The sequence below is a fragment of the Asparagus officinalis genome, chromosome 4 (genome assembly GCF_001876935.1).
Source record: "Asparagus officinalis chromosome 4, Aspof.V1, whole genome shotgun sequence".
Taxonomy (NCBI): Eukaryota; Viridiplantae; Streptophyta; class Magnoliopsida; order Asparagales; family Asparagaceae; genus Asparagus; species Asparagus officinalis.
Genome location: NC_033797.1, coordinates 72,921,505 through 72,935,940, shown reverse-complemented (window position 1 = coordinate 72,935,940; position 14,436 = coordinate 72,921,505). Strand labels below are relative to the sequence as shown.

The window sequence follows — 14,436 nt, the reverse complement described above, 5'->3', positions numbered from 1 at the left end:
GAGGGGTTTTTACATTTAATAATATTTATTTATATTTTCATTCAATTATGTGGAAACTAAGCTAACAACAATTATTAATGGTATATTTATTCATGTAAAATAGATAATGAGGGTCTAAAATTATAATAAAATTATGATTATCAGTTACCTAAGAATTGACATGTTATATAACTCTAAGGTATATTTTCAAGAAAATATTCTCATTGTAGCAATACAAAACCAAGCCAGACTTAGAAATTTAATTTAAAAGTTTTGAAAAGAACATGCTAACTCTTTGTTTTAAATAATTTTCAAGTTGCTTGATTTAAAATATTTTATAAGACCATATATACAACTATAAAACATTTATTAGTTTTTTTTAAAATTTTTTTTAACTCTTTCTTCCTTGGTGATTTTTTCTACTTTAACGGGCTTTCTAAGTGACCATTTAACGAGTTTTGGGCCAATGGATCCCAACCCAAATGGGCTTAGGTCATTAAGTATGGAAATACTCCTTGGGCTTAATTACTCGGTCAGCTTAGGCTTTATAAGATAGAATCACCTTGAATTCAAGAGTTTTTCTTTTCTTTTCTTTTGGTGCCCATTTTTCGCACTCTTTTTTTGCAATTTTTTTTTTGTATATGTATATATATTTGGAAAATATGTAGATCAAGACACTTTGAAAAAATTATTTTCAACTCTAAGTTAAGCATGCAAAAATTTCATTATTTTAAATAAAAGTCCAAGTTAAGGTTTAAGTAAAGTATACTACTTTGAAAATCATTTCTTAAAAAATTTATTTAGAGTTATCATAAAAGATGAACTTAAGTAAATAACCAACTAGGGATTAGAAAATTTTAAATTTATCAAATAAATCAATTATTACATAACTCTATCAATTTGGCAAGTGACGATATTTTAAAATTTTTTTTTAAAAGAAAAAGGGGGAAATGTAACTAAAAATGTAAAATAAAGAGAAAAAAATAACTAATTCCCACCCCCATACCTAAATTTTGCATTGTCCTCAATGCAAACTCTATGATGCATAAAGTAAAGCAGATAAGAAGTGAAGCACTTACATTTGGTCGGCTGATAAAAATCTGCAATTACCTTTGGTCTGAAGAGGATGAAATCAAAATTTTATTCCTTTTTTTTTCTCTTTTTTTCTTTTTTTTTCTTCTTTTTTTTCTTTTTTTTCTTTTTTTTTCTTTTTTTCTTCTTCTTTTTTTTCTTCTTCTTTTTTTTTTTTTGAAAACTGAACAAGAAACTCTCACGTGAGAGAAGAATAAATTCTTTTTATTATTCTGAAATAAATAAAATAAACAATGTAGAATGAAATATTCAACATGAAGAGTTCTTGTTCTACATTGAATCCTACCTTATTGCTGAAAATTCTCCCACGGATTTTAAACAGTTTCAACATGATATAAACAACAATGTGCTGAAATTCTAAGTATTGCGGGGTGTTCAATGATTTTTATGGCAATGAAAGGTAGGTATTATTGGTGTCATGCATATTGGACTTAGATTCTTGATTTGTGAAAGTTTGTTCTCTAACAACCAATTTTTCTTTAACAATTTCTTCAACCCCAAGATTTATGGTTGATTTGTAAAAATTTGGTGGTTGTTTATTTTCCAAAAATCTTAGTTCATCAAGAAAGAGTTTTTCAAAATTCAGTTCAAAACAACAATTGTCTAACACAGTTTCTTTATTTTGACAAACCCGATCTGCTTCTCCTAATATTTTTAGCTCCTCACCAAAAATTTCCTCAAAACTTAGATCTGACTCTTCTTCTTCTTCCCTCGGTCTTTCCTGAATTGAATTATCAGGGGAAGAATGAATTGGAACAAGAATTTGGCTTAAAGGTGTTCTTTCCTGATTATCGACCTGTTTTCCTGACTGTAGTGCATTCATTTGAGTGTCCTTAGGATTGACCACGGGTTGACTCAGAATTTCTCCTTCCTCTACTTCACTTATGGCACTAGCTAGTTGATCAATATGGGTTTCTAATCTAGCTAGGGCTTGAGTGTTAGAGTTAAGTATGAGTTCGGTTGATTGCATAAAGGAGTTCATCGTGTAGGATGTTTGAGTTAACATATCCGTGGCTAGTGTGGAGGCCTTAATAATGATTTCAAAACCTTTTTCCAAAAAATTGAGACGTTCATCATGATCTGTATCAAGAGGAGTGTGAGTTACAACTTGATGATGAGGAGACTGATTTTGATGTGACAGATTGGGTTGTTGAAATTGTGGATGAGAATTGAAAGGAACTGTGTTTTCCCTAGGAAAATGTTGGGTCAAAGAGGGAGTGAAGTTTTGAGTTCCAGAGTGGTTTTCCTGATTCCATGCAATGTTTGTGTAACTTGCCCAACCTGGGTTGTAGGTTGGAAAAAATGGATCATTTACCGAATACTGATATGGACTCTCTACAAACTCCCGGACTTCATTGGAAATTTCAATCCTATTGGGATAACATAAATTTTGAAAAACTTGTGGATTAGCCATTTGTTCAAAATGAATTTGTTGATGTGTATTGTCCCTAATCCACGTTTTGCATGCACCAAAAACAATTACTTTTTATATAATTTTTTTTTGTTTTGGAAAAATAAAAGTTAGTTTTTTTTGAAGAAAAAGGAAAAACAAATAAAAAACAATCACTTTTCAATCATGCTAACTCTAGGGTTAAGCCTAACTCAGCTAGACCAGCTCCTAACCAAAAAAAGAGGGAGTGAAGTTTTGAGTTTCGGAGTGGTTTCCCTGATTCCATGCAATGTTTGTGTAACTTGCCCAACCTGGGTTGTAGGTTGGAAAAAATGGATCATTTACCGAATACTGATATGGACTCTCTACAAACTCCCGAACTTCATTGGAAATTTCAATCATATTAGGATAACATAAATTTTGAAAAACTTGTGGATTAGCCATTTGTTCAAAATGAATTTGTTGATGTGTATTGTCCTTAATCCACATTTTGCATGCACCAAAAACAATTTTTTTTTATACTTTTTTTTAGAGAAAAATAAAAGTTAGTTTTTTTTAAAAGAAGAAAATGGAAAATCCTAACTAAAACAAATCAAAATCAATCACTTTTCAATCACTCTAACTCTAGGGTTAAGCCTAACTCAACTAGACTAGCTCATAACCAAAAATTTCTTAAGTGAAAAGATAAAAGTTTTACCCGGGTAGTTAGCCAGATAAGGATAGTACTAGAGGGTGATCAGAGATCAATTAAGTACCTCGTTCCTTGCGGAGCGCTTTACGCAACCCCTAAACCTTGCCTTAGACACCAACTAATCCAAGAAAACTTAAACCGGTTCACTTAAGGATTCTTTGTTCCTTATTGAGCTCGAATCCTTAGGGCCAACGTCTAATGAGTTTTATTAGGCTTGGGTGGTGTAGTGAGGAATTAGTGATTTTTGGGCTAAGGAAAGGGTGATGAAATCCCTCACCTTATCTTGATTATGGGGTTTTGCCCTTAAAAATATTTTGAAGTGTGTGCCAAATCAAGATGCTCAAATCACTTGGTGAATTCCTACTAACGATATGAAATGCAACCCTATGAATTAAAAGCAACTAAAAAGGATGGAAAAAAAATCTTTTTCTTTTTTTTAATTAGGGTTAACAATCAAACAAATGAGAAGGGGGAATTTGTTTGAATTTATTATCTTGTTAGTAAATGTCAAAGTGAAGGGTGAATTTTATTATGGTCAACGGAAATAAAATCTTTTTTTAAGATCCTAAATAAAATCTTTTTTTTTAGATCCTATTTGCCACTAATTGTGAGAAACTAACTAAAGGTGTGGAATTGAAAATATAAGGAAGAAGACTTACCACAAGCGAATATCCAATTCCTCAATCTCCAATTCTTGATCTTTAATCTCCAAGTAGTTCTTTCACAAGAAACACACAAGTTAAAGAACCAAAATAATTAAAACCTACTTAAGCACCTTCCCCGGCAACGGCGCCAAAAACTTGATGCGGCATAAACATGTACCAAAAAGGTTGCAAGTGCACAACCGTGTCAAGTTATAGTATTTAAGATATCGATCCCACGAGGAAGGTGTTTTGTAGGAGAAAATATAAAATCGGTTCTTATGTTGTGTGCGTGACAAATAAGATTGATGAGTGAATATGATTGTAAAGAGATTGAGATAGTTAAAATGGTGTGTAAATAGGTGCAAATGTAAGTGAGAGTGGATTTGAAAAAGAATGAGTATGATCAATAAGGTGAGAAGGAAAAATGAATAAAAAAAAAAAAATCAAGAATGAAGAATAAAATTCAAGAATAAAAGAAAATGCAAGAAATTAAAGATGGTGGATTCAATTATAGATATGGGTAATCTACAATTGAACCCACTTCTTAGAAAAGGGTGATTCCCTAGAGGGTTCTAGCCTAAAGGCGAATCAAACAAAATAAAAATAAACAAAAAGAAAAACTAAACCCAAGAGGGTTCTAGCCTCAAGGTGAATAGTATAAGAAATTAAAATCTAACTACAAAATAAAGTGCAAAATCTAAACTACAAAATAAAATTGCAAGAATTAAATGCAAGAAAATAAATCTACTCTATAAGCATGAAATAAATCTAAGGCAAGAGGGTTCTAGCCTCTTGGCTATTTAACAAGAAAATAAAATCTAACTACAAGCATAGAAATAAATCTAAACTAATAAGCAATAAAAGAGAAAAAGAAAGAAATGCAAACCTTCAAATAATTCTCCATCTTCATCTTCATCTAATGCACGAAAATAAATCTACTCTATAAGCATAAAATAAATCTAAGGCAAAAGGGTTCTACCCTCTTGGCTATTTAACAAGAAAATAAAATCTAACTACAAGCATAGAAATAAATCTACACTAATAAGCAATAAAAGAGAAAAAGAAAGAAATGCAAACCTTCAAATAATTCTCCATCTTCATCTTCATCTTCATCATCCAACAAAGAGAATAAGAGAAAAATTTAAAGTGGTAAAAAAATTATTATTATTAATTGCAACTAAAGTTACAATTTTGGAAGGCCTTCTCAATTAAGAGTAGCCCTCCTCTCCAAAAGGAGTTACAAAAATTTTCACACCCTTCACCCCTCACTCTCTACCCCTATTTATAGTAAACATCAGTGAATGAGAGCCATTGGATCAAACTTGAGCCCCAAGACAAGCACAATCAGCCATTGACGCGCGCTACAGTAATCTGGTATCGATGCAGGCATCGATGCAGGTATCGATGCCCGCATCGATGCCCACATCGATGCCGATATCGATGTCCACTATTTCCAAATTCTGATTTCACGGATAGCTTCGTCTCATCGAGATAGGCGATTTTCATATATTATATGTTAAATTCCGCCTTCCGGATTAAGAGATATCGTCGTTTCTTTGTGGCCAACCATTTTGAATATGATTTCTTTTCATATTGGATTTTTGATTTTCTCCGGCTTCTACAGGCTACACGACTTCATTCTGGGCTTTTGGATAATTTGGAAATTGATTTTCCAATGGGCTTCTTTGATTTGATCAAAAGCCAAGCAAAGCCCACATGGAGAAAATCTGCAGCAGGTTTTCATTTGATTTTTCGGCCCAATTGTATTTGATTTTCCTCCATCCAAATCCGGCCCATTCAAATAATTTCACTTCCACTCTCTGCAGCAATCCAAATCCATGTTATTCACTTGATTTTCAAAATCAATTCTCCGGCCCATTAAAGCTTCCAAAAACCAAAAATAAAAAAAAAACTGCAACCGGCCCATAACTTCCAAACTCTGCAGCAGGTTCGGTCATGAGAATCACTTCAAAGCTTTGCATAAAAACCCAAGTCATTCTAACTATTTGCATCCAAGTCCAAGTTTGATTTCCTTGGTGTATTTTTTATGGGCTTTACTCTTTGGGCTTCAATCATTTTTCCTATTTTAAGCTTTTGCTTCATGGGCTTCTAAAATGCTACAAAATAGAGAAGAGAGATTTAGAGGGGTTTTTACATTTAATAATATTTATTTATATTTTCATTCAATTATGTGGAAACTAAGCTAACAACAATTATTAATGGTATATTTATTCATGTAAAATAGATAATGAGGGTATAAAATTGTAATAAAATGTGACTATCAGCGGTCGACCGAAATCTGATACTACAGAAAACGGTTTTTAAAGCTGATTTTTGAGACTTTGGAAAATTGTTAAAAATAACAAATAAAGTCCAAAAATAATAAAACTTTGGGAAATATATATATATACATGTAAATGAACATGTTACAAAAATAATTTTCCAAATTGCATTTCCCATTTGTGAAAAATCATCATTTTGCAAAAATAGTCCAAAACACGAAAATGAAAACATGTGAATTTTGACATTTAGGCTAAACCATGTTTTGAAATTTTACACAATGATTATATAGACTTAATAAAATATGTATATGATTATTGTTAAGTCCAAAAACTAAGAATACATAATTTTCACAAAATTGCATATTCTATGCAATGTTTTCAAAAACACAATAGTAAATATGAAATATGTGATTTCATATTATAAACATGAAAACCCAAAACCATGCATGTATATATATAACTATATATATATATATGCATAGAAACCAAAACTTATGTATATATATATAACTATATATATATACGAAGAAACCAATAAATGTGTGTGTATAGATATTGAGCTTAACGTATTCGCCAACCTCCTTTGGATATGATCGTTGAAGCTCTATTCCATCCATCCTCCAACTACACTATTTGTCTATAATAAATAAGAAAACACAAATACTAGACAAACAACATTAGTGGTAAATTGTTTGTTAAACATCATCAAAACAAGAAGGCCAACACGTGCATGGTAGACTTGGTTCTTCGCCAAATAGATAGCTGACATACTATCATAATATACCTGAATAGTCTCCTGTGCAATCCCCAAATAATCCAACAAGCCATGTAGCCACAAAGCCTCCTTCACTGCTTTAGTCACCGCCATAAATTCCGCCTCCGTAGTAGAAAACACCACTGTAGACTGAAGGGTGCATCTCCAACACACCGGTGCACTAGCCAATGTAAAAACATAACCTGTAGTGGATCGACGCTTGTCAAGATCTACGGCATAGTCTGAATCCACGTAGCCAATACAATCATACCATGTCTCATCATTCTTCATAAATATCAATCCAACATCCACGGTACCCTTAATATACCGTAGAATCCACTTCACGACCTCCCAATTCCCCTTGTCGGGGTTGTGCATGTACCTAGATACCATGCTCACGGCCTGTGACAAATCTGGCCTCGTACACACTATAGCATACATCAAGCTACCCACTATACTGGCGTATGGAACTTTAGACATGTAGTCCCTATCCTCCACTGAAATTGGTGATATCAAAGCTGAAAGCTTAAAGTAGGGAGCTAATGGAGTACTCACCACCTTGGTATTGCCCTCAAAACTGAATTTTTTCAGCATCTTCTGTAAGTAACTCCTCTTTGTAAGCTTCAATCTCCCCTTCACCCTGTCTCGCTCAATCTCCATACCCAGTATCTTCTTAGCCTCTCCCAGGTCCTTCATCTCAAATTCAGATGACAGCTCCTTTTTCAATTTCCCAATAGCTGAAGTGTTCCTGGAAGCTATGAGTATATCATCAACATACAATAACAAATAAATGTGCTCAGCATCCTGTAGCTTGTGCATATAAACACACGGGTCATACGGGCTCTTCGTGTACCCTTGGCCAATCATAAAGCAATCAAATCTATTGTACCACTGTCGCGGTGATTGCTTCAGTCCATAAAGAGATTTCTTCAATTTGCACACCAAATTTTCCCTTCCTACAGCTTTAAACCCCATAGGTTGTATCATGTAGATCTCCTCATCTAAATCTCCATGTAGAAAGACCGTCTTCACGTCCATTTGGACCAAATCTAAGTCTAGCTGTGCCACTAATGCTAATAGTATCCGAATCGACGAATGCTTCACAACAGGTGAAAACACCTCGTTGTAATCAATGCCCTCAAGCTGTGCATATCCCTTGGCAGCTAATCTGGCCTTGAACCGAATGTCCCCAATAGAAGATCCCTCCTTCTTAGCATACACCCACTTGCAACCAATAACTTTCTTACCCTTAGGTAGCTTTGCAAGTTTCCAAGTGTCGTTCTTCTGAAGAGATTGCATCTCCTCCTCCATAGCATTCCTCCACCCAATGGAATCAGGGTTGGACTCTGCCTCCCTAAATGTGGCAGGAATAAAATCATCAACGACCTCTACGGATAAAGCATATGCCACCATGATCTCATCATATCTAGCTGGCCGACGAATCTCTCTCCTCGGTCTATCTGCTGTAATGGACCCTTGAGCATGACCCTGCTCCTGAGCCTCACCATCTACTGTATCCTCCACATGCCCGACTGTCATCTCATCTCCTCCCAGTGTCACACATGTAGGAGCCTCAATGGACATAGTGCTTTCTGGAGTGGATGAGGTCACATCAACCTCCACCTGCTATGATATCCCTCCTGTCTGATCTTCTTCCACCTGCTGAGGAACCTGAGGCTTCATCATGTACGCCTCATCAAATATGACATCTCTGCTAATGACCATCTTCTTGTCTTGTGGATCCCATAATTTGAAACCTTTGACACCTTCTCTAAATCCCACAAAAATAGCTTTTCTCGCTCTCGGATTTAACTTTCCATCACTAACATGAAAATAAGCTGGACACCCAAATATCCGGAGAGTCTCATAGTCACTAGCCACAGAACCAGACCAACGCTCCAAATGAGTCTTCCCCTCTATCACAGTGTACAACAACCTGTTAACGAGATGGCTCGCATAAACCAACGCCTCGGTCCAAAAGAATCTAGATAATCTACTCTGCGTCATCATACATCATACCTTCTCCGGCAAGGTACGGTTCAATCTCTCGGCCACCCCGTTCTGTTGCGGTGTCTCTCTAACTGTGAAGTGTCTTCTAATGCCATGATCCCGGCAGAACTGTAGAAATGGATCACTCTTATACTCTCCACCATTGTCTGAACGAAGAGTCTTCACCTTTCTACATGTCTGCAGCTCCACTTTCTTCTTCCACTCCACAAATATATCCAGGACCTCATGTTTATGCTTCATGGTATATACCCAATTCCTCCTGGAATAATCATCAATGAAAGTGACAAAATAATTTGCCCCACCAAGCGATGTGTGCTTGGAAGGACCCTAAACATCCGTGTGAATATAATCTAATATACCTTAGGTTTTGTGAATAGCGGTGTCGAACTTCACTTTAGTCTTCTTCCCAAGTATGCAATGCTCACACAGCTCCATCTTGCAGGTCTTTGCACCTTTCAATAGCCCATGTTTTGCCAATGTCTATAGGGACTTATCACCTGTGTGTCCAAGTCTCATGTGCCATAGGGTGGTGGTATCCTCCTCTGTGGTGATAGAAGCAGCCAGACCCCCTGTAACTGTCTTGCCCTTCAAGTAGTATAGGTTATTTTCCCTGACACCTCGCATTACCATCATAGACCCATTCATGACCTTCAAACTAGCATCTTCTAAGATCACTCTATAGCCGGATGCTTCCAAAGTCCCAAGAGAAATGATGTTCTTCGTCAATTGCGGCACGAACCTCACTTCTTTTAATTCCCTAGTCACCCCGTCATGCATTCTGATTCTGACTGAGCCAATCCCACTAATAGGACAAACATGATCGTTCCCCATGAGAACCATGTCTCCTCTCTTCAACTCCTCAAAGTTGGTAAACCAATCCCTCTTAGGGCAAATGTGAAATGTAGCTCCCGAATCAAGCATCCACTCCGTAGAGTCGGCATAACAAACTGACGGCAGTGCGGGACAAGAATAATCGGAAGAATTCGAATCTGAAATGTCGCCAACAACCTTAGCAACATTCACCTCTGAAGCTTGTACAGCTTTCCCCCTTTGCTTTCCGGCTCTATCCTTTAACTTTGGGCACTCATTCTTCCAATGTCCCTCTTTTTTACAAAAGGCACATTGATTTCTACCAACACTCTTATGGCCACCCTTATTCTTCGATTTTGAGCGATTGAACCTTTGACGGTTTGGACTATGGCCATGAACTGCTAATGCATTACCCGATGCCTTCTCGGAGGGCTCACCATCGTTCTTCCTCAGCTCATAATTTACCAATGCCGAGGTTACCTCCTTGTAGCTAACTGTAGTTCGTCTATTTATCATAGTGAGAACAAATGTACCAAACTCATCCTTCGGCAACGAACACAATAGTAACATCGCCTTGTCTTCATCCTCCACCATGATATCTACATTGGCCATATCCGAAATTAGCTTTGTGAAGTTGTTAACATGCTTCCGAATGGAAACCCCCTCTTCATCTTGAATTGGTAGAACCTTTTCTTCAAATGAAGTCTATTCTCAATGCTCTTCGTCTAATACTTTTCATTGAGTGTTTCCAACAATTTCTTCGCCGACGTCTCGTTCATCACATCATAAATGAGATCTGGCATCAAGCATGACCGAATCACCCCCACAAGCTCTACTGTTCATTTTCTTCCAAACATTGTCTTCAACATCTTCGGGTTTCTCTTGTAGCTCAAGAGTTTCCTCCAAATTTTGTGCATCTAAGGTGTCCATTACTTGACACCTCCATAAGCCAAAATTGATCTTGTCATCGAACTTTGGAACATCAATTTTAGTATTATTGATGCTCAAGCTTTGGATCGCCTTTGTCAAAGCCGATCTCGATGTACTTGTAGCACTTGTAGCGCTTGAACTAGCCTTGCTTGTTTCAACCATATTGTAGGTCTACTCTCCCAACAAGAATCCAACAACAAATTCTTCGAATAAACTCCCAAGTCCAACCTTGCTCTGATACCACTTGTTGTGCGTCGCGGAAGCCCGAATCGACAAGATCAAAAGCACATACAAGAACAATAGTAGACCACAAACGAACACAAGAAAACCAATCACAGCAAGAATACAAGATATGCGTGGTTCGGTAATGTGCCTACGTCCACAGGGCAAGGAGAGGGGAGTTTCACTAATAGAAATCAAGGGGAATACAAATTAGGGTTACAAATCTTATCACAAACCCACAAACAAGACCACTTGATCTCTCCAATAGACTCTAACAATAGAAGCCCTAGAAATCCCCTTTCAGCAGCTCAAAATCTCCCTTGCTTAACCCTAAAACCAAGTTTAGGGTATATATACAACTCATCAGAAAACGGGTCTGGAAAGCCAACTTAAACCCAAAACCCGATACGCGGTCGACCGCCGCGCCACGCGCGGTCGACCACCAAAAGTCCAGACAAACTGAAGTCTCTGGAAGAAATCGCGGTCAGACACGCGCGCACGCCATGCCGCGGTCGACCGCCAACCAGCTACCAAACCCTTTTTGGTTTTTTTTTCTCTGGATAAAGCGCGTTCGAACCCGCCGCGCCATGGCCGGTCGACCGCAACGCGAAACGGGCAGAGTCACCCCTTGATTCTCGTGCACATACACGCGTCGCGCCGCAACCATGCGCGGTCGACCGCGTGTCAGCTTTCCTGTATCCTTCGATCTGACGCCAACTCTACACATGCCACATTCAAAGTACCCGAAGCCTTTAATGGCTTTCTCCCTAATTCTTCTCCAGTTCAATGGCATCATATTGTTTGGTAAAATTTGACCCCTTCAAAGCGTGCGTTTATCTGGTGAGTAAGATTTCATAATAAATTACAAACTCAAAATAGCATTTATAGATTGAGGATGTCATGGTAAATTACGAACTCAAGTTTGTCTTTGTAGATTGAGGATATCAACTACCAATATATGTAATCTGTTGAAAGGATTGGTTTTAGGCATTGAAGTCAATGTTGGTCACATTTGATACGCCGGTGTAATGAAAACTGGAAGTGGGGATATTTTGACAATGAGGTGAGAAACTTTGCTTTGCTAATACAGTCTATTGCATCTGGTTTGATATCACAAGGGGGACTGAGCATATTGTGAAAATATCAAAACTCTCATGCTCATTGTTCTATTACATAGTTCTGTACCCATGAAGTTCAAAGCTTGGGTTGAAAATCTCTACACTTTTCGTTGTCTTGATATAAGCCAGAGTCTGGCATTGTTGTTTTTATTTTCTCTACTTGAGTGTTTTTTTTTGGTGGTAAATTCAGGTTAGCCTGGTCTTTGATGAACTTCATGTTTCACTGGTGACTGAAAAAAAAGCTAATTCATTGACCCAAAAGAAAAAACATTAGAACAAAAGCACAACAATGATGGTAGGGTGGAATGAAACATCTCAGACATACGCTTTACATTTAGTTGAAAGGATTGGTTGCACAAGTGAGTATATACTTGGCTATAAACTAACATTGTTACCCAGCATACGACAGATCCCCTTAATTTTTTTAGCACGTTGTAGTTCGTTTTAGTTTTTTCAAGGAAAAATTTTAATTTTTCTCATGTCATCGTTCTGGCTATACATTTTTCTTCATCAATTTTGTATTACATGTAAAGAGATAGATATTAGAAATACTATATGATGATTGTAATTGCTAATAGGTTGCTTGTTCACATCTTTTAGATTGCATCAAGCTTTTGATGGCTTTGACTAATTTTCTACAACTTCTCATCCTAATGTCATGTTTGGACTCTGTTCAATTTTTTTCTACATGACCTTGATATTTCCTGCTATTTATGTTGAAACATTGCATTATATTTGGTCTTTGGTACTAATATATATATTTTTATTATTATCATCATCGAATAATATGTCTTTTGAATGCAGATGATGGTATTGATTAATTGTGGGCATAAAAAGGATGTGAAGAAAATTGTTTACCGGATGCAGAGAATGAAGATTCTTTCGTGATGATCATATTGAAAATAAGGCAACAATTAAGTTCAGAATAATTTTATACTATTATACCAATACATTGTATTCATTCTGACAAGTTTTGAGTAAATTAATTAATAGTCAGTTATATTTTTTCTTATAGGATGTTGCGTCAGACTCGAATAGGCGGGACGTTGAAAGAGTAGCAGAATCTTACTGGAGACCACTGATCTAGAAAGTATGAGTATACTTTTTGCCTATGTGGCATATTTGCAAACATACATATTAGAGCTAAACACTGTAAATCTTTTTTGATATTATTTTCACTAATAACAGTTAAATGAAATTGTTTACTCCGATTCTAATATGTTTGCATGTACTATTTTGTAGTAGTTTGTGTATTCATTAATTACATACGGGTAAAATTATTTGCATATATGAACAGTATATGAAACAACTGTTTGCAAAATCAATTATCCATAAACATTTATGGGTCGGCAAGGACATTATCAGCATGTGTGACAAGCTATAATCAGGGCCCAACTTCTTAGCTATTGTCCTACGGGTACAAATTTTTACCTATGGACAATCATTTACCTATGCGGAGGAGGAGGAGGAGGAGGAAGAAGAAGAAGAAAAATAATAAATAATAAATAAATAATACAAAGTTTTCTAAGCGTTTGTTAGTTTTTTCCTCTTTTAGTTGTTTTTGTAGTTCTTTTTTTTTTCTTTCTACCAAGCCGTTTTGTGTGGCTATATATTTTTTGAATTATGATATAGAGACTACCTTCTATAGGACACGTAGATATGCTTTACATTCATTTTGACAAATTTCATGTTTTGCAAAGTGCTTACCATAATCTTTTTAAGAAAATTTCTTTTTACCTTGGTTTAGTATATATATATATGTTGTGAAGACCAGATGTTTTGTAAAGTCACAAATGGAAAGTTCAGGAAGAGGCACAAGGTCAAGCAAACAAATTTTTTTATATCATTAAATTTAAATTAAACTTTCCTCTAGTTTTGGTTATGGAAAACCTGATTCACTCCTAACATTTTATTACTGAAGAATTTTGCATGAGAATTGTTCTTAGTTTTCTTTGTATAATTTCTTCATTTAATTTGACTCTCATTTGGAAAATTCTCTTATTTTTCCAATTTTTGAAAAAATTCATAAGCTCGATAATGAACAAATCCATTTTTTCCACACCTTTATTAATTTGCAAAAAACAAATATTACGTGGCAACTCAAAAAACGTACACCCCACCACAAAGAGCTTTGCTACGGGGACCCAAAATATGGGACCAATAAAAGGGACAAGTGAGGTGTCCCCTTCTTATTGGATAATGAGTTGGCCATCATTAATGATGGCCAACTCATTATCCAATAGGAGGGGGACACCTCACTTGTCCCCTCTATTGGTCCCATATTTTGGGTCCTTGAGGAATTTTTCCACCACAAAACACAACGCCACCCGACTCTACCAAATCCTAATGGCACTCGCGGCGAGAGCTCTCCCCAACCTCCAAAGCCCTCGCAAAATCTCCCACAATCCCAAACCCAAGTCAAGAAATGGCTCCTCCTTCTCAAAACCCTCGATCAGAGCTTCTTCAATGGCGTCGACGCCGGAGGAGGGCCGACTGGAGCGGCCGCGGTGGACG

General features: G+C 36.4%; 1 pseudogene; it reads left to right on the top strand.

The window, feature by feature from the left end:
- Positions 14,230–14,436, top strand: part of LOC109837733 — a 17,949-nt pseudogene continuing 17,742 nt past the window's right edge.